General features: G+C 50.4%; 1 long non-coding RNA gene across 1 annotated transcript in view; it reads right to left on the bottom strand.

The window, feature by feature from the left end:
* Positions 1 to 2656: 2656 nt before the first annotated feature.
* LOC105239229 overlaps positions 2657 to 16709 on the bottom strand; it is a 28117-nt gene continuing 14064 nt past the window's right edge. Inside the window, exons 9-11 of the long non-coding RNA XR_004625492.1 lie at positions 10880 to 16201; positions 7992 to 8308; positions 2657 to 4256 (exon numbers count right to left, since the gene is read on the bottom strand). This is a non-coding gene — a long non-coding RNA (uncharacterized LOC105239229). The remainder of the gene's footprint in view (positions 4257 to 7991; positions 8309 to 10879; positions 16202 to 16709) is intronic.

Genomic DNA, 16709 nt, shown 5'->3' with positions numbered 1-16709 from the left:
CGCCCCTCCCCCACCGCCCAATCTATGGCTCCCAGGTATGCTGGAGCCGGGCATTTGCTCAGGGCCCAGGTGTGAACCTCCCTCAAGGGGCAGAGCAAAGGCCTTGGGGGGAGGTCGAATGGCAGCACCGGGGTCTAGGTGGGCGTGCTGGGTCCTCGTGCCTCCCCTCAAGGCAGTATGGTCTGGAGGGAAGGGCGCTGGCCCGAACGACAGGCAACCTCAGAGAACCCTGCGTGTCGGTCAGGGTAACCCAGGCCTGCCAAGGGAAGTGGCTGGCTCTAGGTCACCAGTAACACGGATGGTATGGGCCAGGCTGGCTCCTGGGCTCCAGCCTATGGCCTCTCTGCTAGCCTAAGAGAGTCCCGGAAAGTTGGTGTTATTTCTACATATGGAGCTGTTCTGTTGTTCTGTTGTTATTTATAGCAACTCAGGAAGCTGAGTCCTGGGAACTGGTGGCGTTGGAGCTGCCCACCTTGAGGGACTGGGGGGTAGGCAGGGAAGTGGGCTGGCTGGTAGCCTCCCTTCATGCAAAGTCATTCTTTGCTGGTCCCACAGTAGGACAGAAACTAGAACTGAAATGTCTGCCCAGAAAATGGGTCTTCCTGGGATCTGTAAAATCAGTGGCTTCTTAGGGACAGAGTATCTGCCCCTATGCCCTGACTCTGGCCTTCTCGGACACTGCAGGGGCTGTCAGATGTGGTTCCTGGAAGAACCCCCTCTACTGACTGCCCCCCCCCCACACACACACACGAGGGCATGCGCACATCTGTCTGTCAGCTCAGGCTGCAGGTGCACAGACCGCAGGCCCACTGAGGCAGGAGGAATGGGCAGGGAGCATAGTGACCCATCCCGCCTGCCTGCCTCTCCGCTCTCCACTCCGGGACCAGGTCTGAGTGTGTGGAGAGGCTCTGGCGCCCTCTGCTGAGGATCACGGGGCCCGCAGGCCACATGGGACCCAGCTAGAGCCAGTGCCGCAAACCGCCGGGTGGGGACAGGGACAAGGACTGCCCTCCATGGAGTGTAGGAGGAGGGAAAACCAGAAGCTGGGTCCCTTCTGCCCTGAAAGCTGCCAGGACAGAGGGTCGGGCTGTGCAGCCACTACCCTGACCGCAGCAGGGGCGTACCGTAGAAACATCTCAGATGCTCAAAACCAGCCTGAGAGCTCAGGACACAGCCAGGCCCCAGCGAGTGTCCCAGGCTTTAAGCCCATGCGACAGAACTGCAGCCCGGGCTGGAAAGACTGTTCTTCCTGCTCTGGAAATGCCGGCGCAGACGCTCAGTCTTGGAGGCAGGAGAGTTTGATGGTGATGTAGGTGGGCTTGGGAGCCAGATAGATACAGGCAGGGTGCCAGGACGGCCCCCCACTGGCCCTGTCACCTTGGCTCCTACCCTCTCCAGGCTGCCGCAACCTCATCCCCGAAATGGGTGGAGACAACACAGTTTCTGTGAGGAGGAAGTGAAATTTCATACAGAGCGCGGCCCAGGGCCTGGCACATAGTGGCACGCAATTAATGTGAGCTCTTGTCACTATGGTCATGTCCCTTGCCGTGGGCCCCCGAGGGCTGAGGGCATGGTGTCGTCAGAACCTCTGCAATGGGAGCCACATCTTTGCAGGAGGCCAGTGACAGACCGTCAGGTTCCTGCCAGAAACACCAGGAGCGAGCACCTGATGGACACCAGTGCTCTCTCCCCTGGGACGGCCCTTCACTGCTTGTCTGCGGAGCGGCCCTCGCTGGGCCAGGCTGACGGTCCAGGCCTCCTCTGGGGCCACCAAGAGGCAGTCTGTCTTGCAGGGGAACCTCCAAGTCACGATCCTTGGAAGCCGTCAGTATCACGTTTTCTGCCCTGTGAGAAGACCAGTTGGTGAGAGGGGACAGTGAGGCTGACCTGCAGGACAAGTGACATGTGCGGGCGTGCAGAGGCCCTGGGGCTCACAGACCCCCGGTTCCTGATGTCGCTCATGCACGCCTGTGGCCCAGCCCCTCCTCCCACTCAACTCTTGGACTCTTACTTAAATTCTGTGGGATTCCAGGATCCTTCCAATAAATCCCACTTACGGCAGAAGCTGGTGTGAACGAGACTTCTGTCACTTGGAAGCAAAAGGGCAAGGACGTGCTCCTCTGGCCCCTTGGTGCCCCTGCTCGTGGCTGCCTCTCTCCCTCCTCACTCACAGACGCTCCTCCCATCCCACACTTCTGTACCTTCCCTACCCTAAAAGGGGAAAGCTGGGCTTTTCCCCTTTTGCTTTTATTTATTTTTTAAGTTTTTATTATGTTATGTTAGTCACCATACAGTACATCCCTAGTTTTTGATGTAAAGTTCCATGGTTCATTATTTGCGTATAACACCCAGTGCACTGTGCAACACGTGCCCTCCTTACTACCCATCACCAGCCTATCCCATTCCCCCACCCCCCTCCCCACTGAAGCCCTCAGTTTGTTTCCCAGAGTCCATAGCCTCTTGTGGTTCATTCCCCCTTCGTTTACCCCCCTTCATTCTTCCCTTTCTTCTCCTACCGATCTTCCTACTTCTTATGTTCCATAAATGAGTGAAACTGTATGATAATTGTCTTTCTCTGCTTGACTTATTTCACTTAGCATGATCTCCTCCAGTCCTGTCCATGTGGATGCAAATGTTGGGTAATCATTCTTTCTGATGGCTGAGTAATATTCCATTGTATATATGGGCCACAACTTCTTAATCCATTCATCTTTTGAAGATGTCCCTTTTGCTTTTAAGAAAGATTTTATTCAAGTGTAACACATTTCCTTGAGTCTCGATCTGCTGAGGTATAAATTTGCTTTCTAACTGCCACCCTCCTGCCGCCCTCAGCTCCGCTGAAATCCCTTCTCCTGCTGGGCCGCAGGGCTCTCAGTGATGGCTGCAGCACACAATTCCCCGCCCTCATCTATTGGAACAATCTGGTTTCCGTAACCAGAACCGAGAGGGGTTCCTGCTCACCCCCGGCCGGCATCCCCACCTCTACTCAGCCAGAGAGCACTGACCCCCAGAGGCACGGTCCAGAGCAAGGGGAATCCTGCTACACCCATCCTCCCGCTCTCTCTTCCGGGGATCCCTGGGACATGTGGGGGGTGCAGGAGAGGGAGGTGAAAGCAAATCTCACAAGACTGTCCTCCCGTGGGTGGATCCTCACTGCTTCTGTGCTCCTCCGTCTCACCCTCTGTTCAAAAGCTGGCTCCCTCCGGAGGACCTGTCCACAAAGGCGTCCTTGGAAGCCCTGCACAAGGTCTGCCTGGGCTGGGCACCAGCGTGTGTGTGGGCCTGAGCTTGGCCCGCACACACGGCTCTCTCCACCTGCTGTCTGTCTCCCATTCCCCTTTCCCAACTCAGACGCTTCGGAAGTGTATCACAGAGTCCGCAGACACCCACCTGGGCTATGACATGCTGGTCTGCCTTACTGGAAATTCCCTGTGGCTTCAGGGAGAAAGAGCAGCCCTCCCCCGAAGAAGGGAGAGAGAGGCCCCATCATGAACACAGCACTCCGCACATGGCAGACTACTCTCCCCCACCCCTGCCCCTTGCCCTCCCTGTGGGAGGCCGTGCTGGGTGATGAGAGAGGAGCCAGTGCAGCCCCCTCGTGATTCCTGCCGCAGGGAGACGATACAGCTCCGCTGCTCGCTGGCAACTCTCTGAGCGTGGGGACACAGGGTCCCTCATGTTATTTGTACTCAGTTTTGGGTCTTAGCTGCATTCCAGAACAGAAGGAAAAGTCCCACGCAACATCCTGTCACACTGGTGCAGGGCTCTCCTCCTGCCCAGATCCCAGCTGAATTGATCAGATGAATATAAAGAAGGGAAAGCCTGTGCTGGCCTGGAAGCCAGGGCAAGTGAATCCCCGTGCCAGGAATGCTGGCGATCTGTGGAAAAGGGCCAAGATCCAGATTGAAGGGAGACCCCCAAGGACTGGATCACAATTCCACTTTCTGAGAAAACAAAAGCTTCCCTCATAAGGAGCGAGTAGATGAGATGCTGACAGCATTTGCTGGCTGCCCCTGAATTTGGAGGGCAGGTGGGAAGCATGGGGCTTGCAGACAGGGTGTCATTTGGAAGATGTAGCAGTGCTGGGCATCAACAGCACTTGGGAGGAGCTCACTGGGAGGTCTTGGGGTGTCCATAGTTGCTAGGCCAAGTAGATAACTGGTGGAAGCTCCTCCGTGGGTCAGTGTCTCCCTGATGCCTCATCTCTCCTGTCCCAACAGGGTGGGCACAAGTCTTGTCATGGCTTCGTCGGTTACCTAGAGGAAGGGCATGACATACAGCTTGCCCTGGAGCACAGGCAAAGTTCCCCACGGAGCCTGCCCCCTGCCAACATCCACCCCTTGCCCTCAACTAGATCCCTGAGCTCTTAATGTCCCTTGGAAGCCTTGAACTGAGTGGAGAAAACAGTGTGTATGTGCACACAACACACACACACACACACACACACACACACACACACACACACACATGCACACACACCCTGGAGCCAGTGAGACCCACAGGTTGACTCAGGCAATGAATGGGGGTGACATACATCACAGACAATTTGTATTCACAGCCACCCAGTGACATGAGTTTGCATTAACCAGTCCTTCAGCCTAAAATATGGTGGGACAATTGGAAAAACATCCAGGTGGATGGTGAGCTAAAGAGAATCTCCTTCTTTGCCTCTTGTTTTGGAGAAAATAATAAGATTTTACAAAATACTCATTTTTTGAAGGAGGAGTAAAAGCAAACACACACCCACAAGCGCACACCCACATGCAAACACATGCTTGCAAACACAGTCTTTAGAAAGATTCTGTATCATGAAAGGAAAAGATCGTGTCCCTCAAAAGACAGAGAAAAATAATTCTGTTGAAAAAGGCTTATCACAGAAACATAAGTAACTTTCAGGCCACAGTTGCTTTGTACTCAATTCATTTAATTAAAATGTGAACTCTAAGAAAGGAGAGTGGGAAACAACATGGAAAGAATGAAACAAGAAGGCTGCTGGCTGAGAAGCAGGTGGAAATCAAAAGCAAACCATACCCCAAAAAATCTATAAAAAAACCCCAAAAAAGCAGCAGCAAAATTTGAACTTGAATTTTGATGGTAAAGAACAGAACCAAAACCACAGAAAATTGAATCTGCAAATATGGAAGATAGGAGTTCTCCAAGAATGCTCAAAGGGATAAAAACAATAGAAGACAACATAACAGACATTGAGGCACAAAGAAGAAACCATACAAAAGCAAGAATCAAAGCAGAAAGAAGGCTGATGAAAAGCCTGAGCCTATGAAGTTAAAAGGTTCCTTCTTATCTAAGTCAAATTAGTAAAAACAAAGGCATCCTTGGAAATACCACGCAGGATTTTGTCCATTTTACGGGTAAAAAAAATAATCCTATAAGCACCCATGGAGAGGGAAAAATGCAGGGAGCATCTACAATATTTCTGAAACTCTATAACTGGCAGAGAGATTTCATCAAATGTTAGGAAGTGCTTCTGTTGGAGAAAAGAGCTTCTGCCGTAAAACAAACTTGAGAAATGCCAAATGAAGAAGAAGAAAAAAAGACAAAATCCCAGACTGAGGCTTTCTTAGGGCTTTTAAAATGTTTGTGTCTATTGTTAACTTAGCAAGATTAGTAAGCACAGTTTTCTAAATTTATTTGACAATGAAACCCTTTTCCATGCGGCCAGCATTTTGAGAGGTCACAGTTGTGACCTAAAATTGCAACAATCTGCCGGGTGCATTCTTGCATGAAGACAAGAGAGAAAGATTTTCCTACATGCCAGAACTTAGAACACATACCATGTACAGCTTTACCTTCCATGGGGAAAAAATACTCAGCCATGCACTCTTAGCAAGCAGGAGAGAACCCAAAATAAGCAAAATCATAGTGAAACAAAATAAAACCAAAAAAAATCTGTGTAAAAGACCTGGAAGTGAATATTTAAAAGCTGTTATGCGGCACCTGGGTGGCTCAGTCTTAAAGCGTCTGCCTTTGACTCAGGGCATGATCCCGGAGTTCTGGGATAGAGCCCCACATTGGGCTCCTCCACTGGGAGCCTGCTTCTTCCTCTCCCACCCCACCGCCCCCCCCCAGCTTGTGTTCCCTCTCTCACTGGCTGTCTCTCTGTCAAATAAATAAATAAAAATCTTTTTAAAAAAATAAAAATAAAAGCTATTAGACAATATGGCTCTGTACAAATCCATCAGGGTCCAATCATGAGAGAGAAACCACATCCTTCCCTGCCTTGTCCCANTTCTTCCTCTCCCACCCCACCGCCCCCCCCCCAGCTTGTGTTCCCTCTCTCACTGGCTGTCTCTCTGTCAAATAAATAAATAAAAATCTTTTTAAAAAAATAAAAATAAAAGCTATTAGACAATATGGCTCTGTACAAATCCATCAGGGTCCAATCATGAGAGAGAAACCACATCCTTCCCTGCCTTGTCCCTTACCCCAGGAGGCTGACCCCCACAAACTGCATTCATCCCAGAGGCTCCCTGGTCCCCGCCAGCTTCTGGCTGGGTTCTGATGACAGGAGGCATGGGCAGGAGACTGGAGGGTGGGAAGAGAGAAGTATTTGGTACATCCTTCCTCTCCCTCCCTACTTTAGTGCCCTCTCTCTGGGCATTAATGTCCCCAGCCTCAGTTCTTGTTCTCTAAGCTTCCAGCTCTCTCCATGCTCCAGTCATATGAATTCCTCCTCTGTCCCTGTGGTCCTGGGGATGGCAATGGCTCCCGATCACTGATAGTCTCCGGGTGCCTCACCACCCCTGTCTGTTCCCTTCCCCTTATTCACACTGCTATAGGTAGTCCATTTAAGTCTCTTTATTTAAACCATTTTGGGAGAATGTTTCATGCCAGGACCCTGACTCACATACTTCTCAATACTTTTTGTAGAGCCAGAATAACCCTGGTATTAAAACCCAACAACTGGCACCAAAGAAAGACAGAATGCACGAATGAGTCATACACTTGTCTCATTTATATAGATGTAAAGACCTAATAAAAGTTTAGTCAGATTAAGTCTAAAGTAAGTCCAACAATATATTNGAAAGACAGAATGCACGAATGAGTCATACACTTGTCTCATTTATATAGATGTAAAGACCTAATAAAAGTTTAATCAGATTAAGTCTAAAGTAAGTCCAACAATATATTAAAAGAATACACATGAGCAAACATTCCTGGAATGCATGGATGATGCCATATCAAAAATGCAGTACGCTGATTAACCACAGCAATAGGTCAGAGAAGAAAAAGAGCATCTTACATGCCGAATAGGTGTTTGGTAAATGTCAACATCCGTTTCAGATTTTCTTTTAAAAAGCTCTAGTGAACTGGAAATTGAAGTATATTTATTTCACATGATAAAAAATACTAACTCTCAAACCCACAGGCAGCACCAAAAGAAGTCAGGAAGCATTCTCGTGAAATATGGAGACAGGGCAAAGATTTCTACTATTTTGTTATTCAAAATTGTTCTAAAGATCCTAGTTAATGCAGTTAGACAGAAAAAAAAAGAGAATNCAGATTTTCTTTTAAAAAGCTCTAGTGAACTGGAAATTGAAGTATATTTATTTCACATGATAAAAAATACTAACTCTCAAACCCACAGGCAGCACCAAAAGAAGTCAGGAAGCATTCTCGTGAAATATGGAGACAGGGCAAAGATTTCTACTATTTTGTTATTCAAAATTGTTCTAAAGATCCTAGTTAATGCAGTTAGACAGAAAAAAAAAGAGAATAAATCATAATGTACTTGTAAATACAATGGTCTTCTTAGAAAAACTAGGAAAATACAAAATTATCAGAATAGAAGATTCTAGGAAAATGGCCAGTTATAAAATAACTACAGAAAAGTTAATGTCTTTTCTACTTCCTACTAACCTATTAGAAAACATGATGTACACAACAAAACAAAATAAAACAAAAGATGCTATATTAGTTATCCACTGCCGCGTAACAGATGACCCCAAAGCTTAGTGGTTTAAGACATTTACCATCTCAGTTTCTGTGGGTCAGGAATCTGGGTGTGGCTTAGCTGAGTTCTCTGTCACAGGGTCTCCCACAAGGCTATAATCAAGTTCTTAGCCAAGGCTGTGGTCTCATCTGAAGGTTCACCTGGGGAAGACCACCCATGTGGTTGGTGGCAGGATTCCATTCCTCATGGGTTGTTGGGGCTGAGGGCCTCAGTTCCTTGATACTTGTTGGCCGGAAGCCACCCTCAGTTCCTTGCCACGTGGGCTTCCCAGAAGGTGGCTTACAACATGGCAGCTGGTTTCATCAGAGCAGGCAAGTGAGAGGGCGAAAGAGAGTTCTAACAAGACAAAAGTCAGTTTCTTACAACATAATCTCTTTTTGCCACATTCTACTCATTAGAAGCCAGTCACTAGGTCCAGCCCACTGACAAGCGGAGGGAATCATACAAGTGAGGACTTCCAGGGATCACTGGGAGCCATTTCAGAAGCTGCCTACCACAGACACATTTTCTGCATTTCATGAAAAGAAGCACAAAACACACTCGTCTATAGAACAAAAGTTCACCAAAGAATAACAATAAAAGAGACCTTCAATATAGAAAGATACACCATGTTCCTGGATGGAAACACTCAATGGTGTAAAGTTGTCACTAAATTAATCTATAAATTTAATCCAAATCCAATTCCCACAAGTATTGTTTTGATTTTGTTCACCTTGGCAAAAAAAAAAAAAAATCTCGAGTTCATATAAATGACAACAGCAAAACATAATTTAAAAATAATAAAGGGGGGCGCCTGGGTGGCACAGCGGTTAAGCATCTGCCTTCGGCTCAGGGCGTGATCCCGGCGTTATGGGATCGAGCCCCACATCAGGCTCCTCCGCTATGAGCCTGCTTCTTCCTCTCCCACTCCCCCTGCTTGTGTTCCCTCTCTCGCTGACTATCTCTATCTCTGTCGAATAAATAAATAAAATATTTTTTAAAAAAAAATAAAAATAAATAAAAATAATAAAGGGAACCGTCATGATTATTAAAAGGGGCAATCTCAGTGTAAGAATCATCTGACAGGCCAATGGAACAGAACAGAAAGCCCAAACACATAACATATATTCAGTATATGATTAATGGCCTTTTAGAGGACTAGAAAATGATTGATTCATTTATGAACCATACTGGGATAGTTGCTTAATTTGTTTTAAAGTTATGTTCTTACTTCTCACCACACATGAAGACTAAATAGGTTGAAGAGTTAAAAAGTGAAATAATGGGGTCACCTAGGGGGGCTCAGTCCGTTAAGCAGCCAACTCTTGGTTTCAGCTCAGGTCATGATCTCAGGGCTGAGATCAAGCTCCACTGAGAGGGGCTCAGTGCTGAACTGAGTGGGGAGCCTAACTGAGATTCTCTCTCTCTCCTTCTGCCCCTCCCCCCCAGGGCACACACGTGCACACACACAGACTCTCTCTCTCTCTCTCTCTAAAATAAATAATCTTTGTTTAAAAAGTGAAATCATGAAAGAAATTTTAATTGAAAATGTATATATTCTTGGTGAAGGCAAAAGGCCACACAACAAAGTCTGAGATCATATGGGGAAATGAATAATTTGACAGCTTAAAAATGAACCACTTTGGCCCATCAGTAAAGTATTAAAAAAACTAATGCAGACGACAAACCTCAAAAATTCATTGCACAAGATGTTTCAAAGAGTTATACATGGAAAGGCGCTAAATATACCACATCTTATAAATCCAGACTAAACAGATGAATGTTAGGATAGAAAATAGTCGAAGAGGGGCGCCTGGGTGGCACAGCGGTTAAGCGTCTGCCTTCGGCTCAGGGCATGATCCCGGCGTTATGGGATCGAGCCCCACATCAGGCTCCTCTGCTATGAGCCTGCTTCTTCCTCTCCCACTCCCCCTGCTTGTGTTCCCTCTCTCGCTGGCTGTCTCTATCTCTGTCGAATAAATAAATAAAATCTTTAAAAAAAAAAAAAAGAAAAGAAAATAGTCGAAGAATATGACCGGGAAATTCACCATTTATTCGTTTAGTCAATAAATATTTACCAAGTGCCTCTGACGTGCCAGACACAGTTCTAGGTACTTGGGATACCTCAGTGACCCAGACAAAGGTGCCTACCCTTGTGGACCTTACACCTTCTAGGGGGACAGACAGGCAGCAAACAAAGAAAAAAAGTAAACTGCATTTTAGAAGTACTAGCGGTAAAAGAAAAAGAAGAGTAAGTAAGGAGATCACAAGTGAGGCACTGGGGTCTCATTGATAAGGTGACAGTTGAGCAAAGGCTTGAACAAGTTCAGCGCGCTGTGGGGGGTGGGGCGGGGCAGGGTGCTGGAGGGAAGGAGGGGGCCTGTGTGGCTGGAGCAGGGAGAGCGAGGGTCCAATTGGAGGACCCCAGATGCCACTAAGAGGGCTTTGGCTTTTATTCCCGGTGAAATGGGGAAACATTGCTGGGTTTTAAGAAGAAAAGAGAAATTTTTACTTCTGTCTTAAAAGGGCCATTCTGGCTACCATCCTAGAGGAGACTTGTGTACAGAGGTAGAGACGGGGAAACCATACGGAAGGTCAACAAACACAAGAGAAAAGGCTCACTGGCACAGGTAATCAAAGAAATGCAGCTTAAAAAAAAAGACAGGTTTTTAACCCTACCCAATGTTTAATGTTCTTTCAAGAAGATAGTACACAGTGGTGATAAGAGCCAGGGCATTCTGGGCAGGTCAATGGAGACCGCCTTTCTGGAACAGCTGAGTAACCTGGGTCAAAACCTTAGAAACATTCAAACCCTTTCTCCAGAAATCCAACTTCTAATAAATTAATCTAAGGCTGCTTATCGAGTGTTTGTAAGCACGGGACTGCGCACGAAACACACCCGATATGTCACCCCATTTAAATCCTTACCATTCTTCCCATTTTACGGAAAGAAAAAAGGCAGAGGGAGTCACGCAGCTCACAAATGAGGGCTGGAAGCAAACCCAGGCACTCAGGCTATTACACAGCCGAGCAGACACGAAGATTCATGTGCAGGGTGCTTATTATAGCATCACTTCGAAGAGCTAAGAAAGTAAAATGAAACCAACAAAGGGAGGTTATTAATTACATTATGATTTATCCACATAATTCAGTCATTAAAAATCATGTTGAAGGAAAATAGTTTTAGATGCAGCCAAGTGCTGACATAGGCAGAACTTCCAGGAGCTTCCTGCTTCCTGCTAGCAGTGGCTGGCTGCTGGGATGTTCCAGTTCTCGATCTCAGTGCTCGTTCCATGATCATTCATCCAACTGTACACTTGGCATACTTGTCTCATGTATATATTAGAGTAAAAAATGTTAACGTTACTTTTAATTAAGTTGCCAGATGCTTCTCTTCCTGGAGAACACAAAAACGTCTGTGGGGCAGGTCTTCTGGGGTCCCCAGAGTCCCTCTTGGTTATGTAGGCATAAGGCTGGTAGCCACCACCTGCTCCATGGGGAGCGAAGGAAGGAAGTGGCTGGCCTCCTGGGCAGACAGAAATTAAGGCAACCCCTACCACTCCACCTGGCATCTTCACTAGTGGGTCAGGATGTCCCCACCTAGAGCTGAGCTCATCCTGACCGAGTGAACCTGGAGGTCTGACTATAGCCTCGGGGTCCAGGTTCAGCCTGAAGGGGGTGAGGGCTTAACGGGAGGGGTGGAGGCTGGAGCCAGCCCCCCCCCAACAAGGTCCTACCCAGAGGGCATATAGAGGGAATGAAGGCTTGCTCACCTCTTCTTCTGGGCAAGCAGGAGCTCAGGGATCCATGTGAATACTGAAAAGGGAAGCAGGTCTTGACAGTTATAACCCCTGACGTGGGTAAATAGTCACCAAATATTCTTACATAAACAAAGCAGGTTATAAGACAACATATGCAGTATGATCTCAATTTATTAAAAAAGTGGGGGGGGGGAATCCCAAGAGAGTAGTTTTCTCTACGTTACAGAGTTATTTTTTTATTAGTCTACATTTTAAATTTCCTGTAATTGATGTGTTTCTTTTGTAAGCTGAAATAAAAAGCTATAGAATAAGGGAGAGATTGCTGGTATCTTGTCTGCACTCCTCTTTCATACCCTGTGACCCCCACTTCCAGGACCCAGGTGGGCAAAACTGAACTCCTGGAGGCCTCCTGGGGGGGGGGGCTGGGGGAGGGGGGTCACACACACACACGAAACTATAGGAAATACCATCAGTGAAGAACCTTATTTTGTCCAGTCCTGTGGCATACAGTAGGAGCTTAATCCATACCCATGACCATCATATCATCTTAGCCAGAACTGTCTGCAAAACAACACCGTTTGAGTAGAGGAGTAGAAGCCCAAGCACCGGAGCCCCAGGCAGCCCGGGAGCAGGCACCACTGTCAGCGCTGTCCCCAGGGTCCTGCGCCCTCCTCGGCCCCACGGCCCCCTGGCCCAGAACACTGGCCCTTCAGCACCCCTGCCTCCCCCACCAGAGGGAAATGAGCAAACTGCACGTGCTCCACAGAAAGCAGAAAGCAAGCCACCCCACAAAGGCGACACACGCAAGGATAGAGTCACACACAGACGGGGATCACGGTCGGACAGATGGACAGACAAATTCTCTCATAGGTCACAGAGAGTTGGCACAACGTCCCCGCCTCCACTCAGGGCTCGGCACTCTGGTCTTGCCTATCGCGTTGCCCTCACCAGACTGCGACTCTCTCAACTCTCTTCCGGATGGCCAGGTGCACCTTCTGTCACCCCCCCACCCANCCCCCCGCCGCCGCCAGCCCAGGGGCCTGGCGCTCAGCAGGCACGCGGGGGACATGCTGACTGAACGTGCAGACAGATGAAGGAATAGCTGGGAGAAACACTGGCAGCAGAGACGGAGTGAGTGGGTAAGCCAGTGGAAGAACAGACAGACGGAAGAGCCCGCAAGCCACAGAAATGGAGGCACCTGGAGATGAATGAATGAATGACGAGATGGGGGGGCGGGTGTTGAGAAAAAGAAACAAAAGCTAGAGAAACCTAGTGAGACCCAAATGAAAGTTGAAGATACAGAAGAAGGAAAACAAGAGAGAGAGGAGAGGAGACAGGGGTCCCTTAGCTTTGCCAGGATGCTATTAGTTGGTATCATTGGGTTCCTTCCTCAGTTTCCCTCCTCAGGGATTACAGGGCTGTAGCCCAAGGGACTGGCACCCCTCTGGCTCTTGCCAGCTTTCTCCTTTGGGCAGGGGACTCTGTTCCCTCCTTCTCCCCACTGCATGCTGGCTGAGGTCTATCTGCCCCCCAACCCGGACCTAAGGGGCTCTCCACACAGCAGGCCCCGGCCAACAGCTTTGGCACAATCCCTCCACTGAGGCAGGCCCTGGGACAAGATTCCCTCTCTTGCATCCTGTACTGAGGATCCGCTGGGCCTCTACCAGTTCTGGGCCCCGGGTTGGAGGGGTGGGGGGTGGGAAAGGGGAAGGTTTCCATTTAGCAGGCCCCAGCCATGACTGCCTCTTGATCTGGGCAGAAAGTTAGGAAAGGGAGAAGCTGGCCAGGCTGGTGGCCCAGGGGGCCCGAGGGGGCTTCCTGCTTCTGTGGAGCCATGGAGACTTGCCTTGGTGCCCAGACTGTTATTTCAGCTCCAGTATTTCCAATTCCCCAGGGAACCCTGTGGGGGGTTGCAGAGCTGGGAGGGAAAGCAGAGTGGGAGGCAGCCAGAGCCACTGAATTCCTCTGGGTCCTAGAAAAGGGTGGGTTCCTTCCCTCCCCTTCCCCCCTCCCCCATCTGTCCCTTGAAAAGGTCCTGACCTCACTCCCCCACTTCCGGACTTCTCCAGAGTTCCTTCCCTGAAGAGAGACACTCCAAACCAAAGGGCCGCAGTCCCCTCCATGGGCCCCTCCCTTGGCTTGGCTCTGGGGACCAAAGCGCCCCTGCCTCCCCAACCATTGCGCCAGATGTGGCTGCCTGGGAGGGGACAGCGCGGGCCTCAGCTGGCAGTGGTCACTCGGTGGCCCTCTCCCTGCAGAGTCAGCAAGTTCTGTGCCAGCTCACCAGGCCTCCTCATTCAGCACCTCCTTCAGCCCCCTTTCCAGAAGCAGGGCCGGGGTGCATAGTTCAAGGCTGGCTGGGCTTTCAATCCCAATTCAACACAAATCCCGTCAATGCCCTTTCCTGAGCTGCCCACCCAGGTGCCAGGGCCTGAGCTCAGCAGCCAGTGATTATGGGAGGAGGGGGAGATCCAGGACAGGAGCACAGGGAGCCTGCCTCATCCCTACCCACACCCCCAATCACAGAAACATTCAGACCCCCAACAGGCCTCCTGGTCCTTCCCTCTGCAAAGCAGTGAGGCAAACCACACTCAGTCCCTCCTCTGCTCCCCAAATCCTCTGCTGGTCAGGCCTGATACTTCCTCACTCCTGCGTGGATTTCCAGAACCTGGAGTTCCATCACAGGGTCACCGGACACTGACTGCTCCATGAGAGCCCCAGCAACAGAGCAGCCCAGCCCAGATCCCAGCACACAGTAGGTCTTAGTGAAGTCATGCGCTATCGACAAGCTTTCAGCCCTATATCGCTGGCCCTCTGAGGTCCCTGGAGCCCGGTTCCTAGTGCCAGGGCAGGGACTGGCAACAAGCCTCAACCATATGGCTAGATCTTACAAACGTGGGTGTGAATCCCAGCCTGTAAGGACAAGGCCTCGAGAGGAGTCCCCACGCCACCCCCTCATGTCCAGACAGCTCAGGCCCAGCCCAGCCTGGTGACTCAAGGGCCTCACTTGCGCCAGGCTCTGCACCCTCGGCGGCCTGGCCAGGTCTCTTCAGAACGCCACTCTGAAGGTTTCAGCCGGAGGATGCCAGGACACCTCCAGCTACTGAGGCGAGGCCTGGCCCTGTGTCTGGACAGGGGGAGATGGGCAAGCTCCCCTGGGCTCACAGAGCTGCAGAGGTGCAGACAGGAAGGGCAAAGGAGGTTGAAGGAGGGAGTGAAGAGGAGGAAAGAAGGGGGTGGCGCTCAGCAACCCCCCCCCAATCCCGCACAAGGTTCCCCCTGGACTAGGAAGGATGCTGGAGACAGATCCAAACAGGAAAGGGACAGAGAAAATGGGAGGGGGGAACACCTGTGGGAGAGGAGCCCTGCCACCTCCCACAGGTGAGGGAGGAGGAAAGACAGTGGCCACGTGCCTGGCCACTTTTCATAACCTTCCCATTTCATCTGCCCCAATTTACCACAAGAAATGTATTCTCACCCCCAAGACACAGATGAAGACTGAAGCTCTGCGAGTGGAACAGGCTTCCCCAGGGAATGGCTGAGGGCCAGGCCAGGTCCCTGGCAGGGTCCTCCTCGGGACCCCATCTAGTCTCAGCAGAGCTGGCTGACAGGGCCATGGCCCTGGCCCCGGGAACCTATGCAGAGGCCCAAGCTCTGTCCAGAGCAGGGTTTATTCAAACAGAGCCTAACAGGAAACTTGGCTCCTCTGACTCACTCTGATTCGACCTTATTAAGAAAAAAGAAAGAGGAGCTGAGGAGCCAGCACTGAGGAGGGTTTCACGCCAAGAGCCGGCTCTGAGGCTGAGGGCAGCTGAGCACGCCAGCCTGTGCCCCATCTCCCCGCAGCCCCAAAGCCCCGAGGCATCCCCAGCCCTCTGCCTGGCTCTCCAAGAGGGGTCCTGCCTTCTCCACTCTCAGCCACTGGCCATCCCCTACCTCATGGCCATCCTCTGTTCTCCCCCCATCCTTCCTCCTCCCTCCCCCTCCCCAACTGGGGGTACCCTGAGGCCTGTTTCCACTTCTCCTCCTCCTCTCCTGACGCTGTTGCCCATCTGGCTGGCGGGAGGGCCCTACAGGACCCCAGGGATTCCAAGCAGCTGGGCCAGCACTGCAGGGGGCAGGCAGGAGGCTGGAGGCAGGGAAGGCTTAACCCTCCAGGTCCCGGCCCCCTCCATGAGCCTGGCTCTGCATCTAGCTTGGTGGGGGGGGGGGGCGGGGTGGACAAACCAGTCACTCCTTGCAGCAGTCCTGCCTGGAGTCTGAAACCTAACCCCACATGGGGCACCTGAGGGGCAGTGTTGGATGGTTGCCGGCTGGATTATGAGGGTAGACAGTCACCTGAATCAAGCCTCATCCTGAGGCACAGTGCAAGGGGTGAACAAATGCTGGCTGGCAAGGCTGAGGGCCGAGGCTCCAGGGTCCCCGAGGAATGTCCACTCTGGCTGCTTCTCCCAGGTGGGCTCCAGGAGTTTCCGAAGTAGAGGGGAATCTGCAGGGGCCAAGTTAGGGCCAAGTTCTTCCTACTTGGTGTATAAGCAAGAGGGAAATTTCCACCCTCTGGTTCACGAGAAAGGTGGGGGAAGGCAGCCCAGGGCAGGCATCCAGACAGTAACTTCTTGGGTGCCAAGATATTCAAACTTCTGGCACCCCTCCTATCTCTGCTGTCCTCAGGGAGGACAGAGAAACTCCCAAAGCACTCTTGGGGACCAACTGGTCTAATCCTCCATTGAACAGATGGGGCAACTGGATCAGAGTGCAAAAGGGGCTTGCCCAAGATCACCCAGTGACTTAATCATAGCAACCAGGACGAGGCCTAACTCTCCCAAACCCCCCTTTCTGCTGTTCTATGTCTATCAAACACAGACCCTGGGTTGCATTTTACCCATGGGCATACTCAGATTACTGCCAGGCTATGTTGGTTCAAGAGACACAGAACAGAAACCTCTGTCATGCGATGCATAAGAAGCTGATCTTGCCCATGATTTCTCAAGTTCTAT

The sequence above is a fragment of the Ailuropoda melanoleuca genome, chromosome 5, assembly GCF_002007445.2.
Source record: "Ailuropoda melanoleuca isolate Jingjing chromosome 5, ASM200744v2, whole genome shotgun sequence".
Taxonomy (NCBI): Eukaryota; Metazoa; Chordata; class Mammalia; order Carnivora; family Ursidae; genus Ailuropoda; species Ailuropoda melanoleuca.
The sequence above is the reverse complement of the archived record's forward strand: the minus strand, read 5'-3'. Positions and strand labels throughout refer to the sequence as shown.